Source organism: Muntiacus reevesi, chromosome 6 (genome assembly GCF_963930625.1).
Source record: "Muntiacus reevesi chromosome 6, mMunRee1.1, whole genome shotgun sequence".
NCBI lineage: Eukaryota > Metazoa > Chordata > Mammalia > Artiodactyla > Cervidae > Muntiacus > Muntiacus reevesi.
The window spans coordinates 100,383,101-100,399,780 of NC_089254.1; positions in this window are offsets into that span (position 1 = coordinate 100,383,101).

A 16,680-nucleotide genomic window follows, 5' to 3' on the forward strand; every position below is an offset into this window, starting at 1 on the left:
CTCCTCTGTCCATGGGATTCTCCTGGCAAGAATACTGGAGTGGGTTGCCATGCCCTCCTCTGGAGATTCTTCCCAACTCAGGGATCAAACCTGTGTCTCTCTTATCTCCTGCATTGGCAGGTGGATTCTTTACCACGAGTGTCACCAGGGAAGCCCAGACATGTACAAAGGATATGTTTAATCTTCATAAGACTGATACCTAAACCATTTCACAGTTGAGGAAATGAGTGCTTTTAGTTCAAGATAATGGTTTGAAGAAAATATTTATTGCCCTTCACGCCAAAAAAAAAAGCAACAAGCTATTGAAATATAAGTTTTGGTAAAGAGCATAAAAGAGAAGAAATTAATATGCTTGCTGAATACTGGAAGGAAAATACTTGCAAATCAAGATTTTATGAGTTTGTGAAAAATCAAAGATATGCATGAATGCTGAGTTGTTTCAGTCATGTCTGACTCTATGTGACTCCCTGGACTGTAGCTCTCCAGCTACCTTTGTCCAGGGGATTCTCCCTGCAAGAATACTGAAGTCGGTTGCCATGCCCTCCTCCAAGGTATTTTCCCAACCCAGGGATCGAACCCACGTCTCTTATATCTCCTGTATTGGCAGGCGGGTTCTTTACCACAAGCACCACCTGGGAAGCCTAAGAGCAAAGATGGCTACAGCCAAACTGAGATATAAGTGAGACTAAAGAGAGACCCAGCTCAGCACAGGTACAGGAGAAAGTCACAGCTGAGGCAGGCCCACAGCAGCTGTGGACAGAGTCCTTAAGTCTACTGGGATGGAGGTAGTCAGAGCTTGAGTAAGAACTTAATACAAGACAACTGGTGTTAAAGCTGTATGCTCAATGACTGCTGAGTCAGAGCCTCCTTTCAGACCTCTGCCCATATGAATGTGTTTAAGGAAAATGTAACATAAAGCTGGAAAAAATACCTCTCAGAGGAATTAAACTGTTAACCTAAGGGGGGGCAATGCCTTCAAGAGAAGAGGTTGCCAGCTTGCTTATCTTAGAGTAAAGCCTGGTAGTCCACATACCACACCCACAAATAGCACGTGCAGTTAATCTTCTGCAGGGGAAAGACCACACTATCAGAAAAAATGTTGTCAGTTACAGGTCACTTATGTTTATTTCATGAACGTGATTGGACGATGGAGTATCAGCATGTGTGTCTGTGTGCTTGGTATCAGTAGATATTTGGTTTTCCAAGAAAAACAGCTGTGGCAATGACAACACTATAGATTTATCATACCATTTTATTAACCTCTTGGGAGTATAGGAAAATAATGCTTCCCAGATCCCTTGCCTCCATATCCAGCCAGACAACTAGTTCTGAATACGGAGTGTGAGCAGAAACATGCCATTTCCAGGCTTGGCCTCAAACACCACATCTCCCACATGTAATCCTCCTCTCTCACTGTTGTGACAGTGGAAAGGTCTGCGTGGCCGTGTCCTGGATTTCAGAATCACCTTTCATTAGAAGAGCTGTCCGGGTGAGCTTCCTGACCAGGAAGATGTGCATTGGACATTACATGAAGAGCAAAGTAAGCAAACAAACACAAACCTCTACAGGGTTAAAGCACTAAGAATCGGGGGATTGTGTCACAGGAGTTATCAATTACTCTTATGTAGTAACATCAAGGCAAGGGAAAGTGTTAGTGATGTCCGACTTTTTGTGACCCCATGGACTGTAAAACATAAAGGAAAAGACCAAGTCAAAACAGAATATTAACTCCAGAGGAGACAGAGGTAATTCAGGCTGTTTGCAAAAACAATCAATAAACAATCTATAACAAGAATAGAAGAGAGTTTTATTCAAGCTAAACTGAGGACTACAGTTTGGGAAACAGCCTCTTAGCAGCTCTGAAGGGGCTGCTCCAAAGAGGTAGGGAAAGAGAGAGTATATATATATGAATTCTTTTGGCTGTAAATACCCATCTCTGGGACTTCCCAGGTGGTTCAGAAGTAAAGAATCCACCTGCCAGTGCAGGAGACATGGGTTTGATCCCTGGGTCAGGAAGATCCTGTGAAGAAGGAAATGGAAACCCATTCCAGTATTCTTGCCTGGAAAATACTAAGGACAGAGAAGCCTAGTGGGCTATAGTCCATAGCATCGCAAAAGTATCAGACATGACTTTGTGACTAAACCACAACAATCCATAGTCTAACATACATTCTGGAGAAAGATTACTCCTGATCACAGAGAATAGATATCTCAAGTGAATGATTTCAGTGTTTTTTTAAGTATGGATAGAAGCAAAAATCTGAAATCACTGAAAATCTTCCTTAGATATGCATCTTAACTATGTAGGAGCCAGAGTCTATAAATTCAAAGCATAGAATGCTTCATCCTGTTTTTCCCAGCCTGAATTCCCTTCAAGGCACACTGTTGGTGAGTGACTGCAGTGGATCCCAACATAACTCTTTGTAATACTGGATGAATTACAATCTTTCCTTTAACATTAAAGTAGATGCATAAGGTATGTTTGTCAGGCTGCTTTAGTTAGTTTAGCATAAAGTACAAACCAAATTATGTATAAGCCACAATGACTTCTCCATATCTCAAAATTTCTTATATCAAGGGAAAAGACTAGCACCTTAACTGAAACCCAAGTCTCTCTTTTTTCTTTTCAGAAATATTTGGGCATATATTATGTCCACTGGTTAACAAAAGGATAAAAGAAAAAAATCAACAAGAGAGAGTCATTAGAAGTGAAAAACTATTACTTAAATGAAAATTCCAGGAGAAAAATTGAAAAATATTGGCCCTCCAAAAAGCAAACAAGTATATAAAAAAAGATGAAAGGTATGAGGGGAAAAGTTAAGCCGTAATGGGTACAAAATTCTGACATATATTCATAACGTGGTCCCTGTGTTAGCTTAAGTGAATGGTTCCCTTGAGCAAAGGGAAGTCTGGGGGTTGTTACATAATGATGTTGATTACGACTGTGCCTAGAACCCAGAGCAACACTGGGGTGCCTCTAGTGTTTCTCTGTCCAATACTCATAGACAGTGAAAACTGCAGCATCCCATTTAAGCCAGGATCCTAGGGCTCAGATCCCCTGGGAATAAAGGTGTGATTCATCCAACCAAAAAAGAACTCTGTCTTGCTAAAGTGCTGGTGGAGGGTAAAGTGAAAGTGGAATTGAGTGGAGAGTGTGTAAGAAGAGTGCAACGACTATTCATTTAGACCTCATGACCAGCTATAGAAGCAAGGACTGAAGCAGCCATGTTTTGGGTTATTCAATGCTTTCTTTTCCTTCCTTCCTTGCAACATACTCATAATAGGAAGAGCTCTGGAATAGGGGCTGACATGTTGGTTTGCCAGCACGTCCCACTCAAACCACTGCTCCATATGCTAACAATAAGATAACTGTCTTCTCTGATTCTTGGACTCTGGCATACACATGAACAATTGCTAATTTCTCCATAGACCAGCAGAGTATATCAGTTAGGATAACATTCCTGGCTGTAACAAGCAAAGTCTAAACTTCATAATGGCACATCCATGGTAGAAGTTTCTTACTCAGGGAAAGTCCTAAATGGGCTTCCCAGTTGGCTCAGTGGTAAAGAATCCACCTGCAATGCAGGAGATGTGGGTTCAGTTCCTGGGTAGGGAAGATTCCCTGGAAAAGGAAATGGCAACCCATTCCAGTGGGAAATCCCATGGACAGAGGAATCCAGTAGGCTACAGTCCATGGTGTTGCAAAAGAGTTGGATATGACTTAGTGACTAAACAACAAAAGTCTTAAATGGGTATTCCTGGTTGATGGCTATCACCTCTCAAAGGAATAATTCAGAGACTGGGGTGTTGTTATTTTTCTCATCTTCCTTTTTTAAAAAATGTGATTCCCAAGATCCTTTTATTCATTTATATCAGGTCAGTAAAATAGCATCTCCAACTCAATGGACATGAATTTGAACAAACTCCAGGAGATAGTGAAGGACAGAGAAGCCTGGCTTGTTGCAGTCCATGGGGTCACAGAGAGTCAGACATGACTTAGTGACTGAACAAAAAAAGAGACCATAGATAAAGAATTGTTGTTGTTGCAGGCATGCTCAATTGTGTCCAACTCTGTGCAACCCTTTGGACTATAGCCCACCAGGCTTCTCTGTCCATGGGATTTTCCAGGCAAGAATATTGGAGTGGGTTGTCATTTCTTCCTCCAGGGTATCTTCCTGACCCAGGGATTGAACTCAGGTCTTCTGAATCTCCTGCATTGGCAGGCAGATTCTTTACCACTGTGCCAGCTACCTGCCTATTAAGCTTCTTGACAGGAGGTGACAAGGGTTATATCTAGTTGCAAACATTATGATGAGTTGCAAACTCAGCACATGGCCCCTCCCCTCTGAAGTCCTCCCTTCAGCTTTACCATCTCATTTTATTTCCCCAGATCCTCCTCCTTTTATCTCACAGTGCACATTAAAGTCTTCAAGTGGCCCTCCAGGCAAAGTTATATGGTGATTTTTACATTTTAGGGAAAAGGAACACGGGTACTAACAGATATGACCATTATCTAAAGAAAGGTAACTCGGGGGTCTTTGCATCCTTTTTTTAAAGATATATGCCTGCCTGTACTGAGAGCAATAAGCCTTATCTGTCAATGCTTTCTTAAGGAACCTGGTTTGTTTACACTTTTGCTTCATTAGTAAATTAGAAATAAAATTATTCTTTAATATCTTAAATAAGACAAAAATAATCGTTAGGACATCCCTGGACCGTCCAGTGGTTAAGGCTCTGTGCTTCCGATGGAGAGGGTGCTGGTTCAATCCCTGGCCCAGGAACTAAGAGTCCACATGCTTCAGGGCATTAAAATTAAAAAAAAAAATTGTTAAGGGATTTTCCCACAAGACTCCTGGGAAGCAAATGTAGGGTCCTGCCCCAGGGAGAGTAGCCTTTATTACCGTGATACACCCTCTTTTTGGTAGAACAGGAACCTGAGGAGATAGAGCTGAGAGGCCACCACCAACACACCTGCGGTCATTATCCACCCACTGACGCCCCCCACCCCTCCCCTGCCCCTCCCCTGCCCACCTCAAACCCAAGAAGCCAGAAACAGGAAGTGGTGCTGCTGGCAGCTGCATCCTTCACCAGTACATTTTATTGAGAAGAAAGTGTGGTATCATGAAATTTCCACCTAATTGCTATTTTAGAAGTAATCAAATACAACCCCCTAAAGACTCACCCCTTTATTATGTAAGGCAATTTAGCCCTGCTCCTGCTGCTATACCCGAGTTTACATAAGCATGTACTTGTTGCTGTTGTTCAGTTGCTAAGTCATGTCCGACTCTGCAACCTCAGGGACTGCAGCACGCCAGGCTTCCCTGCCCTTCACTATCTCCAGAAGTTTGCTCAAACTCATGTCCATTGAGTCGATGATGCCATCCTATCATCTCATCCTCTGTCGCCCACTTCTCCTCCTGCCTTCAGTCTTTCCCATCATCAGGGTCTTTTCCAATGAGCTGGCTCTTCGCATCAAGTGGACAAAGTATTGGAGCTTCAACTTCAGCATCAATCCTTCCAATGAATATTCAGGGTTGATTTCCTTTAGAATTAACTAGTTTGGTCTCCTTGCTGTCCAAGGGACTCTCGAGAGTCTCCTCCAGCACCACAGTTTGAAAGCATCAATTCTTTGATGCTCGGCCTTCAGCCAAAAAATTCAAAGTGACAGCCGCCCTGATGTAAGAATTGGATTCAGAGCGCAACTTGGGAGCAACTTGCTGTATCTGAGTGTACATGATGCAATTGCTCTTCCCCCAAATAGTTCACCAACACATTTCCTCCAAACACAACAAAACAAAAACTTTCCCCAAAGAGAATTTTCAAACCAGCTGCCAAGAGGAAACAAACCCCAGACATTCTCTATCATATTATACTAACTTCTATTGCTTGAATGTTGTTTCTCTGCCAACCAGTTTCTCAGCAGCCTTTTTGTGAAACTATTCAATGGCATTTAGCAGATGGGAAAACCCTAGATCACGGAGAAAGACACACATCATAAGCATACACAAACTTATTAGAGCCCCAACAGAAACAGTCTTAATCATTTATTTACAAAAACATGGAATTGTTTCTATTTGGAAAAACAGACTAAGCGGCACAACCAGAGAATGCACTTCTTAATAACAAAGCAGATTAAGAAGGAATAGGCACACAGGAAAATAACTTCAATATAGTTAATGTGAACTAGAGAAATTTTCCATTTTAAGCAGCACTGAATCTACCAGCCTCACCAGCATTATCATTACTACTAAAAAAAAAAAAGAGAGAAAAAGTATTTGACTAGAAGGAGATTTGACTTTTCAATATGCTTACAGAATATACATTCATATACATACATTCATATACATACATTTCAATATTCATTACAGAATAATGTTTGTCAATATTCTGCCAGGTATTCAGAGTCTAAAGCATCCAGCAAAGAAGCTATTCTTAAATCTTAAACTCTAGTCGAAAGAGAAAAGAAAAAAAAATAGGAACAAGCCTCACTTTTCTTTGTTGTTTATCCCTTGAACTGCTAAAAACTACTTGAAAAGTTTTTTGCGAGTTATTAGATGTATATATCCATAATATTTCCCACTCTGTTAATTTAAACCTAGACAGTGTATTAAAAAGCAGAGACATCACTTTGCCAACAAAGGTATGTATAGTCAAAGCTATAGTTTTTCCGGTAATCATGCATGGATGTGAGAGTTAGACCACAAAGAAGGCTGAGCACCAAAGAATTGATGCTTTCAAACTGTGGTGCTGGAGAAGAGTCTTGAGAGTCTCCTGCATAGCAAGGTGATCAAAGCAGTCCATCCTAAAGGAAATCAGTCCTGAATATTCATTGGAAGGACTGGTGCTGAAACTGAAGCTTTAATACTTTGACCACCTGACGCAGAGCCGACTCATTGGAGAAGATTCTGATGGTGGGAAAGACTGAGAGCAAGAGAAGAGGGAGAAATAGGATGAGATGGTTGGATGCCATCACAGACTCGATGGACATGAGTTTAAGCAAACCCAGGGAGACAGTGAAGGACAGGGAAGTCTGGCGTGCTGCAGTTGATGGAGTCGCAAAGAGTTAGACACGACTTAGCGACTGAACAACAACAAAATATGTACATTTTCAGAGTAAACTTTGTTTATTTACCTTGATTCTCAGTCTTCAAATGAATCACCTAAAATCAGAATGTGTGGCCATACCCCTTCCTAAATCACTCAATCCCTATCAAGTTCAGATTAAAGAAAATGATGTCTCAGAGAGCATTAGGAATAATCGTCCTTTCTACAACCTATAATTTGATCATGAATAATTATGGGATGTAACAATAGAATAATTGGACTTGTTTCTCAGTGTTTCTGTGTGGCCTAGTCATGCCACATTTGCTAAATTATATTTTTAAATGACCTATTAAAATTAGTCAGCTTTATAAATGTCATGGCTAGAAAAGATTTAGATAATTGCAAAGCATGTGGTACTCAAGATTGTATTTTAGTTTTCTTCCATAATACTGGAAAAAATAATTCAATAAGAACTTTTACACCAAATTATTTCAATGAGCTAGACACCACTGGAGATAAGCAAATCTGACATGGAAATCATTATGGATCATACAGTCCCATGGAAGAGAAAGACATTCCTTAAACCACCCCCCTCCCCAAATAAGTACATATTTACAAACCAGGATAATGTGATGAAAGAAAAAGCATAGTCATCAGTGAATGAGTATAACAGGATTTCAGAAGTTTTCCCTAAACCAGCCATCTGTGAGCTAAGATTGTTATATTGTTATAAAATATATGTAACTTCACATCTATCATTTTAATCACAATTCAGTAGCATTAAATACATTCACCATGCTGTGTAACCATCACCACTATCTATATCTAAAATTCGTTCATTTTCCCCAACAAAACTCCCTACCCATTAGGCAATAATTCTCCCTCCCTCTCTCTGAGCCCCTGGCAGCCTCTATTCTATTTTCTGTCTCTCTGAATTTGTTTTTTCTAGCTACCTCAAAAAAAAAAAAAAAAACTGGAGGAGAAGGGGACGACAGAGGATGAGATGGTTGGATGGCATCACCGACTCAGAGGCATGAGTTTGAGCAAGTTCCAGGAGAAGGTGAAAGATAGGGAAGGAAGCCTGGTGTGCAGCAGTCCATGGGGTTATAAAGAGTCAGACAGGACTGAGCAACTGAACAACAAAAAACCGTACAATATTTGTCCTTCTAATCTGGCTTATTTCACCTAGCTTAATATTTTCAAGGTCCATCCATGTAGCATATATCACAGTGTCATTCTCTTTACTGGTTGAACAATATTTCATTGTATGTATATACCACGTTTTGTTTATCTGTTCATTAGTTGATGGACACTGGAATTGTTCCAACCTTTTAGCTATTGTAAATAATGTTGCTATGAACATTGGTGTACAAATATCTATTCTAGTTCCTGCTTTCAATTTTTTGAGATATATTCTTAGAAGTGAAATTGCTGGGGCATGTGGTAGTTCTACATGTCACTTTTTATAAAACCACAAAATTGTTTGCCACAGCTGCTATATCCTTTTACATTCCCTACCAGCAATATACAAGCGGTCCAATTTCTCCTCAAGCAACACTTTCTATTTTCCATTTTTAAAATTATAGCCATCTTAGGAAATATGAAGTGGTATCTCATTGTTGTTTTTATTTGCATATCCCTAATAACGAATGATAATGAATAACTTTTTTTCATGTGCTTATTGGACATCTGTATATCTTCTTTGAATAAATGTCTATACAAGTCCTTTGCCCATTTTTGAATTGGACTGTTGGGTTTTTGTCATTGAGTTTGAGGAGTCCTTTATATAATATGGATAATAAACATATCAGATATTTAACTTGCAAATACTTTCTTCCATTCTTTACATTTACATTCAGCTCAAAGTTGAGACTTTAAGAATAAACAGGAGTTATCTAGATGACAAAAGAGAGAGAAAAAAAAATCCCTTTAAGTAGAAAGATTAGTCTGAGCAACTGTAAATATTGCCTTTTTCCCCCCAAGGAATGTAGCATTGATATCTCATTTTTCTATTCCTCTTACACAGACTGCATTAAATTAATCTGATATCTAACATTTCTTTGGGGAGATATGCTGAGTTATTTACTTTACTCTGGGGTCGTCAACAGAATAATAGAGGGTAGCACTAAATCCACCCTCCACTTCATCTTGCAAACAAAGTGAGTCATAAATGTGCCACTTTGATTTTTCTTCTAGTATCCAATAGGTAGTGGCGATTCAGAAAAGCACAACTCACAAGACCAAACATTAATTCTCATAAAAAGTATAGAACAAAATGATAAGGAGAAAGAACCTAATTATCTAACAATTAGTAAAGCCCACCTTGCCCATAATAGAATTAGTAATTACATCATTATGAAGAGCTGTGTTAGAAAAGGCCCTTTTAGGCAATAAAAACATTTATGGGAGGGGAGAAAGAGGAAGTTGGTGGAAGGGGAAGCTAATGAGTGTTAACATGGTAAATTTCTGTAATTTACACTAGTTTTATTAAACATTTTACATGATCTGTCAAATGTCTCTACTTCATTAATCTATTTTGAATGAAATGAATGAATATAATCCAGTTAGGAAATGTACTCTATTTTCCAGTATGGAAACAATCTCATGTTTTCATTGAAAGTGATTAAAGTCTTAAGCCTCTATTTTTGTTGAATTTGAATATGACTATTCCATGATTTTTTAAAATCATCTCCCCCTTTCACTCTGCATTCTGTTGGGTTTACAATAAATAAAAAGTGAGCTCATTTCTAAGCTTTATCCTTTTTCATGATTATTGCTTTAGCTACATAAAGCCTCAGATGAAGCTTTGAAATTATTGCTTGTAAGAGCCTAATAAATTCTGCAGACAAGTCAACATCATTTGCTATTTCTCCTTGGGTTGTGAAGGTGCAGGGAGAGAAGGGTAGAGGAAGAAGAGAGGTGGACAACGAGAAGGACAGCAATGTTCCCCTTCTCTGACGGGCTGGGGTGGGAAAGAATCCATATATATTTAAATTCCGTGTTTTAAATATTTCAAAATTATGTATTTAATTTTTAACAATATTATTTGTACTGTTATGGATGGTTCCATTTCTATTTGAGAAATTAAAAGGCTGTGCATGCCTGCTAAGTCACTGCAGTCTTGTCCAACTCTTTGTGACCCTATGGACTGTAGTCCAGGCTCCTCTGTCCATGGGATTCTCCAGGCAAAAATACTGCAGTGGGTTGCCCTGCCTTACGCGAGGGGATCTTCCTGACCCAGGGATCAAACCTGGGTCTCCCACATTGCAGGCAGATTCTTTACCACTAGCACCACCTGGGGCCAATGGCCCCCCCAAATACATCTATTTATAAACATTTGCAGAAATGCGAAAGACAGCAATTCATTGAAGTATATTACAAAACGTGAAAGACACTTTTTGTTACTTACTAGATGAAGAAATTTCACAATGTACTTATTCCACTGATTTACCTTAGAGACTGTTCTAGAATATTACGCTTATTAGGATATTGTATTTGGTTTGACATCTGTCACTTTGTTTTCTCTATTTTAATGCTTCCTTGTTATCTTTTGTATATTTCACCTTTGCAAAGATGTATTGATTTACTTGGTATCGATTTACTTTTATCTTTTATCTATGGTTTGTAAGATTACATCCTATTTTAAAGGTAATCTTACATGATTATCTTAAAATATTAAAATTCTTTTTACCTAATTATGTCGACAATAATTGACCTCCTTTGATGATGTTAAGGAAGTGAAGACTGATGACATGCCCATTTTTGCTATTTCCCTTTGATACTTTGGACTATGCTAATCTGGAGTTTAAAAATGTCATTTCAGAAAATTTCCTTTTTATATTTACATTGACTGTTTTACTTTTGTTCCCATAATTACTCTCAATTGCCTAATGTTCCTCTTCTTATTGCTTAGTGATTTGCAAGTTTGTACTTTGTTTTGCATCTTATTTATCCTACAATTTTAGTTTCAATGATTATAACCACTTTTTCCTCAATCACAGTTTCCCTAATGAAGAATGCAATTGCTTATTCATCTCTTAATTGTTCAGAGTACATTTGCTGTATGTCTTGCAGACTTGAGTAGTAAATGTTCCAAGAATTTCCAGATTCGAGAATTGACCTCATTTGCCTCTTGAAAAGAACAGTTCCTTAGCTGGGGATATAATACTTGAGTCTCTATTCAATAAAGTATGAAGTTGCAGGTAACAAAAGTCACAATTATAGGTGTTTATTTTATTTTGTGTAACAAGCAGTGTCTGTGGTTGGTGACTTTGGCTCAGCTGCCAATGTGGATGCTGTAGCTACAGCCATGTTTGTGGTACCAGAATAAAAGTCCCCAATGCTATCCACATCCTAACCCTTGGCAACAGGGAATCAAGGTTGCTAATTCCTGACTGGAGATAGAATTATCTGGGTGGATCCAATATAATCAGTGATTATAAGTGGAAGAGGGAGACAGTAGAGAGTCAATGAGAACACAGCCCGACACAGCCCACAGCTGTAAAGATAGAGAAGGATATGAGTTAAGGAATGCAGGCGTATCTAGAAATGGCCCTAGAAAAGGCAAGGAAACAGCGCCTCCAAAAGGAGCACAGACCTGCCTACATCTTGATTTTTTTTTTTCTTTTTTAAACCCAGCTAGACCTATTTCAGACTTCTGACATCCAGAACTATAAAATAATACCTTTGTGTCGCTTTCAGTCACAAAGTTTTTTTCTTTTTGCTTTGGGGAGTTTGTGTGTGTGTGTGTATGTGTGTATGGCATTTGGTAGGAAACCAGGCCAGTGTCCAAGGGGTGATTTCAAAGCAAGATAGAGGGGAAAGGGCCACATCAACCAGATCTGTGTCTTTTTATCAGAAATCCAAAGGCTTCCTCAAAAGTTCCCGCAGTTCCTTTTCATGAAGCAGAATCGGTTTGGGAATCTGCTCCTAACTGTAAGAAAGACTAGGAGGGCAATTACTGAAGATTTTCAGCCTCTACATTTCAGGTAGCTAAGGAGAAGAGTTGGGAATGGCTTTTTAGAAGATGATCAATTGTGTTTTATCCTTTTCTTCTGCACGCTCTGAAGGTATTATTCTACAACTATCGACCTTCTCATTAATCAATGCCCCAGAAAAGAAATATGAACGTATCTTGACTTTGACTCTTGTTAAAAATGAATTCTGTGTGTATAAATTTATAAGGTACTCACTGGAAAACTTTTACCAGAATATATTTTCGTATTGACTTCTACCCATCAGTTTTGCTTAAAAGATGGCAAAATCTCTTTCAGTCTCATGACTCTCTGAAGTTAATTCAACTCTGTCATAAACACTCGTTAAGAACTTAGCATGTGCCAGATACTAAAATAAATTTTGTTAAATTTGTCTTTTTCTTTCTCTTGTGTTTTTGATCTGTCTTCTCATTCTGGTATTATTGTTACTTTAAGGGTAGAATTCCCTTTTGTATTTTTCAGACATCTTACCTTCTCTGTTATTTAAAAGAGAACTATGTCTCACATGGAATGTCTTCCTAGGTTCATGTTATATTTCACTAGTTTGTTTTCTGGAGTTTTAAGTCACTTTTTTTTTTTCTTTCTGCATGACTGAGATGTTATTTCAGCTATTGTGCCTTTCTTTCTTTTTTTTTCACACTCCCTTTTCATCCCAACCTTTAAAAATAGGTTCTGTATCTGCTTTTAACTCACTAAGAATATAAAGTGAAAACTTTTTCTTTAAACTCTTACATCATTACTCCTTTTCCACTTTGCCTCAGATTTTTAAAATATCTCAAGTTTTGTTGTTTACTTGTTCTTAACACTGACTTGCTCCCGTTGTTATTGGTGCTTAAAGGTCTGGTGGGACGACTCCAGAATTCCGTGTGTATGGAGAGAGAAAGTGAAAGTAGCTCAGTTATGTCCGACTCTTTGAGACTCCATGAACCTCATAGTCCCTGGAATTTTCCAGGCCAGAATACTGGAGAGGGTAGCCTATCCCTTCTCCAGCAGATCTTCCTGATTCAGGAATCGAACCAGGGTCTCCTGCATTGCAGGTGGATTCTTTACCAACTGAGCTACCAGGGAAGACCATATATATAGAGAGAGCTATGGTCTAAGACAAGGGAATATCCTGAGAACCAGGAAATGCCCTGAGAACATCCAGAGCTACAGGCAGGACCTGCAGAAACACAGGTCACCCTTCCTATCTGGGGGGATGAGGATGTTTTCAGAAAACACAATCTAGGACCAGAGTTAGAGGACAAGACTGCATGTGGTTGGAAGAGCAGACAGTGGAACCATCTGCTCCACATTGCTGACCACTGCATCTTATCTGGATCCAAAGGGAGAAGAACGCAACCCAAGCAAGGGAACGGACGGAGTGGTGTGGTGCACTTGTGAACCCTGTCCTGCATATGGGGACTGCCTAATTCTTATTAAAATCGGAGATGCTTTCAACTGCCACTCTTATCTTTTTTGGCCACATCACTCGGTATATTTGATGTGGGATCTTAGTTTCCTAAGCAGGGATCGAACCCATGCCTCCTGCAGTGGAAGCACAGAGATCTAACCATTGGATATCCAAAGAAATCACTTATCTTGTTGTGTACATGAGTAACTGCAGAGGATATTTCTTTTGAGATGGTGTCATATTTATTTGAGCAAGAAGAGGAGCCTAGCATTCCATTCACTCCATTAACTTCCTAGAAATCATCTTTGAACATTAAAAGTATGCATCAAAGATGATGCTTTAGAAGGATAGGGGTTCAAGAATGTCTTATGGAAAAAGCCGTCCTCTTTGTAGATTACAGGAAAAGTAGGTAATTGTGATCATATCAGCTCACTTGTGATGGAGACTGCTGGCTGCTGGTCTAACATGCTTCCCCTCCTCCTCTCTCACTAACAGATCTTTAATTTTATTTGGTACATGTGCATTCCCTGGCCAATAATACGCAAGGAGAAGTCAGTGGGTGGAATGCCCAGAAAGGATCTTTAAAGGGTCTTAACTCAGCTGAAACTATGCCCTTTATTCTGTGCCCATCTTCTGTTTCTTGGCTGAAACTGACAGACATAACTGGAACTATGGCTAAGGGGCCAATAACCTGAGAACAAATGCGTGTGTGTCGCCCAGTTGCTCAGTTATGTCCGACTCCTTGTGACCCCATAGTCTGTAGCATGCCAGGCTCCTCTCTTCATGGGATTTTCCAGGCAAGAATACTGGAGTGGGTTGCCATTTCCTCCTTCAGAGGATCTTCCCAACCTAGGGATTGAACTTGCATCTCCTGCCTGTGTCTCCTGCATTGGTAGGCAGATTCTTTAACCACTTGAGCCACCTGGAAGTCCCCTAAAGATGGAGGAGCAGAAAGCTAAGTCTCGTTGACCTGGAGCTGCCATAGCACCCCCGGATTCCTCACTTAGTCTAAAGCACAGCTATATAGCTTCCCCTGACATGCAGCTGACAACAATCTCTAACTGATCACCCATCCTATCAGGAAAGAAGAGCCTTTCTCTTTTTTCTGTGCACTAACACCTCTGAATATCTTTTTATTATTTTTCAGTTAAAGTCAAAGTCTAAGACTCCGATGGGTAAACTCTGAAGATCACTCACATCCAATGAGCATCCAGGTCACCAATCACCATTGGTGTACAAATCAGTTCAAACTAGATTTGTCTTTCAAACAAACCAGTCCTGCAGGTTTACTCTAGAAGTTTCTAAACATAAAAAAGAAAAAACAAGGTATAAATTGAATTTTTGACATTTTTATTGGACAAAATGCTTGGAGACCAGACTCCAGCTTTTGGGAAGACTGCCCCTAGAGGCCCCAAGAAGGTGATGGCACCCCACTCCAGTACTCTTGCCTGGAAAATCCCATGGACGGAGGAGCCTGCAAAGAGTTGGACACGACTGAGCGACATCACTTTCACTTTTCACTTTCATGCAATGGAGAAGGAAATGGCAACCCACTCCAGTGTTCTTGCCTGGAGAGTCCCAGGGATGGAGGAGCCTAGTAAGCGGCCATCTATGGGGTTGCACAGAGTCAGACATGACTGACGCGACTTAGCAGCAGCAGCAGCAGCCCCTAGAGGCCACAGGGCCTGAAGTTCAGGATGAGCCAGAGACCCTATGAGCTTGTGCGTCTGGAGAAATTAACACCTGTCTTGGATAAGAGGTCCAGGGGCTCAGCAAATTCCTTTATTGCTTTTCATGAGAATTATTATCACTGAAATTACTTATAAAGCTCTTTGTTTATAATAACATCAGCTTACATTAGCCATTCTGAAGGGAAATATAAAAGGAGAAAATTGCACATCCCTGGGGAGTGGTAGATGTTGGAGAAAAACCCAAGGAGGCAAAAACAGGAAAAAACACACACACACACAACAAACAAGCAGAACCGACCAAAAAGTCATCTCAAACCACCTGGAGGCTTCTACTCAGGACCTTCTTTTGGCTCCAAATTTACATTGTAGAGGGGCTTCCCAGATAGAAAGTGAAGTCACTCAGTCATGTCCAACTCTTTGTGACCCCATGGACTATAGCTCACCAGGCTTCTCCATCCATGGAATTTTCTAGGCAGGAGTACTGCAGTGGGTTGCCATTTTCTTCTCCAGTTGGTAAAGAAGCCACCTGCAGTGCAGGAGACCCCGGTTCGATTCCTGGGTTGGGAAGATCCCCTGGAGAAGGGAAAGGCTCCCCACTCCAGTATTCTGGCTTGGAGAATTCCATGGACTGTATAGTCCATGGGGTCGCAAAGAGTCGGACATGACTGAGCGACTTTCACCTCACTTACATTGTAGGTGACTGTGTCCCAAGATAATGAATTCTGTGAGCCACAGACTTTACTAGGTCATGCCCTTCTGGATGGAGCAAATTTAAATACTATTATTTTTTATTCACTTACTCTAAAACACTTCCAAGCACCTAATGTGTGCCAGGCAAGGCACTGAATATATTTTAGAAAGGATTTATGTCCAACTTTAAGAATTTATTACTTTTCTTTTTAATAGCTGCAGGTGGCAGCACCACTTAACCACACATTGTATGCCATCCACCTGCTTTTAAAATGCAGTTTGATAACACATAGGAGAGTATGATACAGGGCCAACTGTCATCACAGAATTAAACCTCTTTGCCTCCAGGGTACAATGAAGCTTTCTTTGAAGTCTGAATGCCTCTCAAGCTTTATTAGCAAAAGAAAAATAACTAATTACATAAGCCTCAAATAACAAAAACTTAATTTCACATTACAGGCAACTAACAGGCAGTATAAACAATGAGCTATGTCAGACAATAGAAAGGAATAGAATAGAGATATTTTTGCTATACTTTTAATACATGATGGATTGCAAATCACTACTGAAATTTCTGGGCTTTTTAAAGTTACTTCTATGTTTTGGTTTGATTGATACTTTTATTTTTAACATAATTTAATCACTGCCTTTTTTTTTTTTTTTTAAGTTTCCAAGATACCCATAACCGTCTGACAATCAAATTATTACTGTATCTAGGATCATGAGTTATGTAATATTCCACATCATGTGAAAGTAAGTTTCTTCACAAAAGTCTCTCAAGGCCTTAGAGAGAACTGATTTGGAAACGAAGGCCACAGAGTTTCAGAGCAAAGAGAAGAAACAGATAAACTCACCAGTGTAAGGGGAC